Source organism: Peromyscus leucopus, chromosome 7 (genome assembly GCF_004664715.2).
Source record: "Peromyscus leucopus breed LL Stock chromosome 7, UCI_PerLeu_2.1, whole genome shotgun sequence".
In the NCBI taxonomy this organism is placed as follows: Eukaryota; Metazoa; Chordata; class Mammalia; order Rodentia; family Cricetidae; genus Peromyscus; species Peromyscus leucopus.
The window spans coordinates 89,918,429-89,928,754 of NC_051069.1; positions in this window are offsets into that span (position 1 = coordinate 89,918,429).

Consider the following 10,326-nt stretch of genomic DNA (forward strand, 5'->3'; position numbering starts at 1 on the left):
ATGATGAAGGCTCTTCTTGCTCTCGAGGAGTGGGAGAAAACAGGAAAGACTACACAGCATAGTGAAGCTTCCCGGAGGAGGCCATCTGGAGGTCCAGTGCTGAAGGCTGAGCAGGCCTGTCGAGACAGGAGTGAAGGCAGTGGAACAGAAAAGTGCCACAGGAGAGGAGTGACAGCACATTCAAAAGTCTTCCTAAGAGAGAATATGAGCTTCACAGCCCACATTGGCCAGGGGATGGAGCTAGGGCAGGGAGAAGAGGAGACAAAGCTGAAGTGCCCTGGGGACCATGTCAAAAGAAGCCTACCTGTAGATGCTTGCCCTTGGGAAACAGACTCATGATTGTCCTCTCAATCTTGGAGAACCATGAGAAGATTTTAACATAGGTACAGTGTGACAGATTTGAGGTTCAGGGAGGCTGTTCTGGCTGGGCATGGAAGAGAGTGTAGAAAGCAAGACTGGATGTAGTTGACAGCTTAGGAACACATGATAGATAATAAGATAGATGAGAGCTGAGGGGGTGGGTAGAATGGCTGGAAAGGAGGTTGAATTAAACAAAAGTAATGAACCAGAATAAATACACTTGGTGAGGAAGGCATTTGGTAGGAAAGATAGGATTAAAAGAGATTCCTTTTCCCCATTTGGATTGTATGCATGATGGTATCATCCCTAGTTATAAAATTAAGGAGGGAAGGCATGAGGTGAGAGATGAGACTAGATGATGAGTGGACATGTGGGGTTTTAGGTGTTTGTTAAATGTTAAGATCAATAGATCCTGGCAACAGTAGGTCTGTGTCAGGATACATTCAGGCAGTGTTTGGAGTAAGTCACAGAACTGAAGAGACCTCCTAGGATGTGTGCTTGAGCAGGAAGAAATAGGAAAAGGATACATGCTCTCTATTGTTACTCCTCTTTAACACTTATACTGATGGCTCTGGACAGCTCAGTAAGGTAAGAAGAGGATATCAGAGGCATGAGAGTGGAAAAGGAGGTAATAAAAAGTCATTGTTTGCAGTTAGTGATAATTTATGCTGGAAATTCAAATTATCTACAAATTATTACAAGTAATAAGAGACTTTAATAAGGTGACTTGGTATAAGAACAATGTCATTTACATTTCTCCATATAACTATAAAGCAAACTAAAGAGAAAACAGGTGTATAAAATTCTAATGATCAAATATAATGCATCTGGAGCAATCAAATGAGAGATCTCTTTAGAAGAAATCTGTGATTAATAGGTAGCTGCTGGGGAAGGAAGAATCACTCTTTGAGGCTGTGACCACTGGCAGGCTTCTCGTGCCCCAGTGGATGGTCCCACACCTGTGCACATATGGACAGCACCAGTGGGACTTAGTGGGTGATAAAAGCAAAGAGAAGCTGTGGGGGAGCTGGTGGAAGATGAGAGAGTTGGAAGTGAGAAATGGAGGATTTATATGATTAAATTTCATTGTAAACACATATGAACTTCTCAAAGAATTAAAAAAAAATCTTGGAAAACCTCCAGATTTTGATTTCACCTATAGACAGAAAACACTTGAAAACCGGTGCTTTACAGAGAGATTTAAAACTTTATAAGAAGAGATGAAGAGCCAAAGTATTTAGAATAGTCTGAAAAATAGAAACAAAGAAATTATGGGTTGGTGCAGGGATAGACAAGAAGACGAAAGGAACAGAGAACCACATGATTCATCAGTGATGGCAGATCAGTAAGGAAGAAAGTCCACCAAAAAAAAAGTTAGCCATTATCTACATAGAAGAAGTGAAGCTGGGGGCTTCCTCCCCCCGTAACAACTCCAGATTGATTGACCATCTAATGATATTGAAAGCAAGTTTAAACTTGAAAAGATATTCAGAATATACAGAACTATGAAGGATTAACATTAAAATATGTAAAGAACTCCTTCAAGTTAATAAGAATACACACACACACACACACACACACACACACACACACACACACACACACCAGTAGAAATATGTAAAGAACAAAAAACCAGGCAAAACCCTTTATTGTATGGCAAGTGTATATGGAAGGGGATGTTCAACAGCATTAGTGACCAGGAAAAGAGGAATCAGAACCACGGCAAAAGGTTATTTTATATGTTTATTTAGTTAAGTAAAAACGCAATGTCTGACACTGCCAACCAGGAATACAATAACCTTGGGAAAGTCTGACATCATCTGATGTTGAGAATGCAACTGATACCAAGGAGAGCTTAGCACTGTGTTCAGAAGCAGATGATTCATGCTTTCTCCAACCAGCAATTTATTTCCTAGCACACACCCAGGAGAAAGTCTGGGCATGTGCAGTAGGATACACATACAGCAATAACACAGCAGCATTGTTCACTCTAGCAAAAACCAACGCCTAACACTGGGACACAGAGACTAAATGGTAGCATAGTCATTTGACAGATTGTCACAGAAACCCCCAAACAAGCAAACCGCAGCAAGTTCCAACAACATAGATAAATCTAAACAATATCATGCTTATAATAAAGTAATTCTGTAAATGTTATATTAAGCAGGACACCAAAATTAAGTTAAAATGCTAATCTATAATATGTGTATACATATTAATATTTAATATGTGAAACTATATGCAGAGGACAATGAGGGAATTAACTCGAGCTTCAAAAGGATGCTTAATGTGGAATGGGGAAAGGAGGCAGGCAGGTGGAGTGGGATGGAGAGAAGCATATGGCTGGATGGAGGTCCTTTTAGTTTTTGGATGATGCATTCATGAATTCTTAATAACTTATTAAAAATAACTAAATAAAAGCAGCCAGGCACTGACCAATGACAAGAGTGCTGTCTATCAAGGCCCATGATGAAGCCAATTCCGAGCATCTGAGGTCCAATTATAGAAAAACAGGCTTTTTGAGTTAATGGATGCACAAACAGAAAATCATCAGTGACAGCAGTGAGGCAGAAACTTGATTCAGGCAGAGTGGTATCACACTGCAGTTACATAACACGATGGGCTTGCCCCCAGCATCTCTGTAGAGGATTACAACTGAACTGGACACAATTGGGGAAGAAGTGGTTAGGGAAGGCTATTCCTTACTTAAAATTGTCCCCGGACCATTCTGAAAAGGGGGTATCATCTGCCAGCCCATCAGAGCTTAATGGGTGCAGGTCTCTTATACTTCCTATTGCATTTTTGCCCTGCAGCTTACACGGACTACCATTGGATGAGTTTTAATGGAAGCATATGATATAATTCACACAAACTGAAGGAGACACATCTAAAACACAGCCTTGTTATTCAACATTGTTTAAATATTGTCTAAAGTACTGTAAAATGTTTAACATATTTAAGATATGTTAAAATATTTAAAAATTGTCTAAAGCATTTAGAGAATGAACAAAAACACAAAATTCAAATACGGTATATAAGAGAGTGTTTAAAATTCTACACAAAGCATTTATTCCTTTTCTCATCATTGCTATCAACTAAAATTTAATCCCACTCAAATTCTGCTTCAGCGTTTTACTAGATGCTTCCTTCCTCTCTCAGCTTAATCTTGTGAGGTTGCAGTTGGATTGCTTAGTTTGAGCCACCCACTGTGGCCTGCCCATTTTATGTGACCAGCAGAGACCCCGGTAATGGAATTTTCTCTGCTCACGGAAGTACAGGCTAACTGTGGCTGACTGCTGACCCAACTTTATGAGAACGATTCAGAAACAGTATTCTTGTTACACAGCAAACCTGCCCTTTACCTGCCCTAAACTTGTTCAAGAGAATGAAGGATGAGACATGAAAACTCTCATGAAGAAAGCAGCTTTAAATGTCCAGCACGTCGTTCTCCCTCACAGCTTCATTTCAAGTAGAAACTTGGCCTTTATGACCATAATGGACACTAACGAACCCCACTATGCAATCTGAGGGTGTGTGTGTGTGTGTGTGTGTGTGTGTGTGTGTGTGTGTGTGTGTAGTGTGGGCAGGAAGAGCCTCCTGGCTGTGGGCAGTCTCTTGGCCACTTTTACAGAAAAGCCAGTCAATCCACAACCGGGAGTTTCACCTTTGCCAGAACTGTGTGAGGATGTGGCAGGCTTGTAGGAGAATCACTTCCTTTATTTTCCCATTTAATCTCTCCCCTTCTTTGGTGAATAATTTTTTTCTGAGGCCCATCTGAAAAAAACAAGTCTCCCACAACTTGTTACTTAGTCACCCTGATCTCATTGTTACAAAGTTCTGTAATGAGATCCTCTTTTAACATCACAGAATTGATTTCAAATGTTCTTTCATAGCTGACACAATTTCTTTTAGATAGAAGACACAATTTCTTTTAGATAGAAGACACAATTTCTTTTAGATAATTATGATGGAATCTTAACTTGCAAGGTAGGCAAAATGTTCTAGCTCATGAGCCCCTTCAAGGGCCTTCTTGTCTTTTTGTGCCAAGGACTAGACACAAGGAACAATGAGTTTTGGAGAAGGGAGTTTGTCTAGTGATTTTGGCTATTGTGATGGTTCCATGGCTTGATAGTCAAATCATATCCTGTCTAGCTTCCCTACCTCCCCAAGATCTTGACAGGGAAGCTAAATTTATAATGAATAGCAGCTAAGCTGGAATTGAAAGTCTAACTCAGGCACGTGGCCAGTAATGCTGATTTAGGACTGATAAAAACCGGTTGGGAGAATGGCTTAGGTTTGAGGATAAAGTGTATCTCACATCCCCATCACTCCTAATCCGAATCTTAGGACCATAATGTTCAGGAATGGCTATGTGGAGATGAAGAGCAGATAAAGATGGCCCATCCCAAGAGAAGCCCTGTAGTTTTTTTCTCTTTACTCTTTGGGGGGCCCACACATAGCTCCCAAATAAATGGAGACTTATTCTTACTTGTGAATGCCTGGCTTTAGCTTGGCTTATTTCTAGCCAGCTTTTCTTAAATTACCCCATCTACCTTTTGCCTCTAGGCTTTTACCTTTTTCTATTTCTATATACCTTTCTTTATTTCTTACTCCATAGCTTACTGTGTGGCTGGGTGGCTGACCCCAGTGTCCTCTCTTCTCCCCCTTTTCTCTTTCCTTAATCTTTTCCTCCCAGATTTCTCCTCCTATTTATTCTCTCTGCCTGCCAGCCCCACCTATCCTCCTGCCTGGTTATTTGCCATTCGGCTCTTTATTAGACCAATCAGGTGTTTTAGGCAGGCAAAGTAACACAGCTTCACAGAGTTAAACAAATGCAACATGAAAGAATGCAACACATCTTTGCATCATTAAGCAAATCGTTGCATAGCATAAACAAATGTAACATCTTAAATTAATATTCCACAACAAAGCCCTGGTAACATTTCCCAGGAAATACTCAGAATAGCAGAGAATGGCTAATATGAGTTGAGCAACACACCTCTCTAGCACCAGTAGCTACCTGGGTCTGAGGCAGGAAGGAAAGAGATCCTGACTCTTGGAGCAAAAGCAAGGACATTCTGCTCACTTGTGTGATGTGTGTTTCCCACTGAGTGTCATCATCAGTCAGGATGAGGAGTTTTCTTTCTTTGGAAGAGATGAAGACCAAGTGAACAGGAACAAAGATGGTTGGAGCCTCCTCTCCCCCAGCAGTCAGTACACGTTTGTTAAAAGAATGAATGAGATCAGGTGGTATCCCTAGGGAGTTGTCACTGTCAGATCCGCCATTTGCTTGTGGACTTTACATGATCAGCAACTGAGAGCCTTTAGCAAGGCGGCTGATGGGCAAAGAAATCTGCTGGGCTTCTGGTGAGGTCTGTGCAGAGGGCAAACTGCTCTGTAGGTGCCTGACAGAGAAGCCTGGGTTTAGTGAGGTTATAATTCAGAAAATGAACAGCAGTGGACAAGTTCTGGGGTTACTAGAGGGAGAGGGATGGATTTCACATTAAGTTCAGAGTATTGGATTTCCTCTTCTCTCTCCCATTTAGTCCCCCATCCCTAACAAACAGACAAAAGAAAATAAAAGTTCTGGGGCTGGAGAGAGATGACTCAGTGGTGAAGAGTACTGACTGCTCTTCCAGAGGACCTGGGTTCGATTCCCAGCACCCACATGGCAGCTCACAGCTGTCTGTAACTCCAGTCTGAGAGCATCTGATGCCTTCTTCTGGTCTCTTTGGGCACCAAGAATGCAAGGGGTATACTGACATACATGTAGACAAAACAATCATACATATAAAATAAAACCGGGCTGGAGAGATGGCTCAGCCATTAAAGGCTAGGCTCACAACCAAAAATATAAAATAAAACAATAAATTAAAAAAAGGAAAGAAAATGAAGTCCCAAACTCTCATGAGATGCCAAGTTAAGCCAGGGCAGCTGTGGTGTTTGATTTCCATATTTTAAAAACTAACAGAAACTGGGGGCAAATCAGGAAATAAATCATTAAAAAGTTGGAAAGTATTGGGAGTAGAAGTGTTATTCAGAGCAGAGAGTCTTTGTGTGTGTGTGTGTGTGTGTGTGTGTGTGTGTGTGTGCGCGCAGTTGTGTGTTTGAAAGTGCACATGTGTAAGTGGGTGTGTGTGCTTGTGTGTAGAGGTCAGAGGACAACCTTGAGAGGTGGTCCTCAGGAGTTGTTTTGAGACAGGGTCTCTCCCTGGCCTTGATCTCACCAAGAAGGCTAGGCTGACTGGCCAGTGAACCTTAGCCCTTCGCCTCCCCGGCATGGATCATGCAGGACTTTAGACATGGGTTATAGAGACTCAACACAGGTCCTCAGGGTTGCAAAGCAAACATTTTGCTGACTGATCAGTCTCTACAGCCCAGGAGAGAGTCTTTATCTCAGCTAAGACACAGTGAAGTTTTAGTGTTTAGCGTTTTAGTTGGCTATAACAAAACTCCAGAAGTTAGGTACTTTATAAAGAAAAGAGGTTTGTTCAGTACATAGGCTTGTGGGAATGACTCTGGCATCTAGTTGGCTTTGATGATGGTTTTGTGCATGACCAAGGCAGAATTATATGTAAAAGGGGTGAGTGCTACATGGAGAGGAAGGGTTCAGGTAAGGACTCCCTTAAAATAACCCAATTCCTTAAGACCCAAGAGTGGTGCCCTTGACCTAATTACCTTCCTTTAGGCCTGTTCCCTTAAAGGTTCTACAACCTTAACACACCACACTGTACACCCAACCTCAGCAAATGAGTCCCTGGAGGACAAACCCTATCCATGCCACAGCAGTCTGGGAAATGCATTACAATTTAGGATTGGAAAGATGACAAAAAAAAAAAAAGTCAGGACATTTATGTGCATAACCCTGCTCAGTGTCTATGAAAAGATAAAGGGGTATTTTTTGAATGAACAACCAAGCCATGGCATTGTCATTTTTGAGGTTCTCATATTCATAACACCTCACTTTACATTTTAAATATTAAGGAACGATGGCAACTGACTGGATGAGTTCTCACATCGTTTTTCAGTCTTTAGTTCTGCACATGACCCAGTTTGGCTGATTATTTATTCCAGCTGTGTCTGGAGGCCACAGGTAACCTCACCCATGCAACACAGACATGTGCTCACCCCTGCTCCCAGATTTCCCCTAGAAACATTTAGGCTTCATTTTTGTTGGGAAATTGTTGTCATTATTTCTTTTGATCACATCACTATTTATTCGAATCACCAAGGCTGTGGTAACCAGGTCCCGCTCCTTCACAGCACTGTGAGTGATCCATGTGCTGTGAGGAAAGGAGAATGAACCTCTAAGCACTCGTCAAATGGGTTTCCTGAATGATGCTCCATGGTTTAACTGGAATTTGTGTAGTAGTCTAGTGGAAAAAAAGGATGGGGGGGGGACCTTGAGGGGAGGGTTCCTTTGGTTTTCAGGCTGTTAACTGTAATTAGCCTGGTTTCTGAGATGTAATTATCTTGCAATCTCAAAGCAAACACCCCGGAGGAAATTGCACTGTTAAAGACAGCATGGCATTAAAAATAAATTATTACCCCAGTGCCTGCTATTGCTGCTTATGCTTTGCCATTTGTCAGGGTTTCTGTTAGTGAGTCCGTGCGCAGGGCTGCTGTTGTGCGGCCCTGGTGCCACTCCGTGGTGGGGATGGGAGGCCCCGTTTATTTGGTTGTAGCCACGCTGTGAAATCACACTGCTGTGGTAGTAAAGGTGAAGCTGCCCTGGTCACACTCCCTTTACCCATTCCAGCCACCAGTATGAAGTGAAGAGAACACCGTGAGAACTACTTAACATATCGTTCTTAAAGACTGACTTATTGTATGTGTTTGTGTGTCTAAAGAGGTCACAGGACCCCTTGCAGGAGTTGGTTCTCCCCTTCCACCATGTGGGTTCTAGGCTCGAACTCCTGTCATCAAGCTGGGTATCAGGTGCCTTTATGCACCAAACCTTCTCACTAGCACCATGGGCCCTCTTTGTCAGCAGATGGTCACAAATGACTAGAACCAACCACCACAATCTAAAGTTCAAACCATAGAAACGGTCCACAAAGGAAAGTTCAAGTTGCTTGGAAGAGACTGGAAGAAAACAAGAGAACCCCTAAGGATTTTAGGGGCAAACGGAGGGATTATAAATCATCATTGGTGGGAGCCATGGCAGCTGGGAAGGTCGTGAGGTTTGAAGTAAGAGATGTGTGGGCTCATGCATGCTATTGTTAGGTTGTACACTCCACACAGCGTCCCCTGGGTACACAAGCAAAGGCTGCCACCTACCAGTGCCCCTTGCTCAAGTCTATTCACAGGAGCAACAAACTTTTCTAATTTCTCCATTGCATGGAAAGCTTTAAAACTTTTGCTTATATAGAAGATTTTTAAGAAAGTGTGATACAAGCCACTATTTATGGTTGGTGTGACCTTGATTGAATTACTTATTCTAGCTTTCTCATGTATAAAAAGGAGGATAATCATGGCAATAATAATAATTACTGGGGTTATTTCAGGACTCCAAACTGCACCTGAGAAGCATGTGCTCAATTTACAGCAGGAGTTTTGATGATAATGATGATTATGACCAGGACAATCATTGTCATCAAGTATTTACCTGGATTCTAGCCTGCACTAAACCCAAAGCCAGCTGTGGAGACCTGGGAGAGGCTAGAAAACTTGACTCCCTTTCTCACGTTGCCCAGAGTTTGGTTGGAGGGCCAGGGCACAGAAAATCAATTTTACTTTGCTTTTGTGTGGGTTCTAGATGGTAAAAATTCCATAGTCCCTCAGTCAATTTAATTTGGCTGTTAATTCTGTGGTAAGACTGGCTTTTTATTTATGTATTTAGTATATGAGAAAGGAAGATGTGGAGGTAACCCCGATATACTTTGGAGACAAGGATGTGATTGTACAGACAGAACACAGCAGCAAGTGTGAAGCAGAGGAAGGTGGACAGGAAACGTGGGAGCTGACAATAATCCAAAGAAGGCTTGGAATTGCTAGACAACGTTTCTCATCTTTCAATGAGCCAAGCTAATTTGTGTTGGAAGCAATCTGAGTAATAGAAATCCACAGCTTTTTATTGCAAAAACCTAATTTTATCTAATGTCTTTACCTTTTTCTTGTTAAATTTCATCTGCTCCTCTGATGTTTCACTAAATGAATTATGAAATGCAAGGCCAATTAAATCTATCTAGACTTATATATTACCATCAGGAATATAAAGTTAAATTGGTTCTTAGTTATTAGCATAGATTATTAACAAAATATACCCACAAGTTTTATGATTTGATTTTTATTTTTTTGCAATGTTAGGGACCAAACCCATAGCCTCACATATAAACAAGGGCTCTACATCGACCCACACTTCCAGTCCTAGTTCAAGATGATTAACACTGGAGTCTGCTCCAAGAATTCCCTGGAATGTGTTAATTCTCAGCGAAGGTTGGCAGCTGTGGACCTCACCCATGCTCATCTGATGGTTGAAGAACAGTGTAGCAAGAAATTAAACTAAAGCCATACCAGTATTTAGCATAGTTTGAAAAGATTTTTCTTGTTGCCTAGCCTAACACTTCCTTTCCTTTCTTCCTATAGCTTTTCTCTGTTAGGGTCTGCAAGAAGTCCCATAAAAGACCACCAGTCACATATGCAATCAACAAGAGTGTTTATTAAAAAATACCAACATGTTGGGGTCCAACCATCTGACAAAGTGGCTAATGGAGACCCTGAGAAGCTCGCAGGCTCCTTTTACACAGGGCTAAGGGAATTCCAGGGAGGAGAGATTAGTCTGGGGGCTGATTGATGGTTCTAAACAAAAAGTTTGCAAGTTGTTATAGGATTGGGAGGTGGTTCTAGTGGTTAGGGACTTTCCAGTGGTAGGGTAGGGAAAGTTATCTTTAGCTAGCATAAGGCTGTGGGGCTCTGGTTCACTGGTTGTTCTTGTGGTTTTCCTGAGAACTGCTTGCTCAGCTC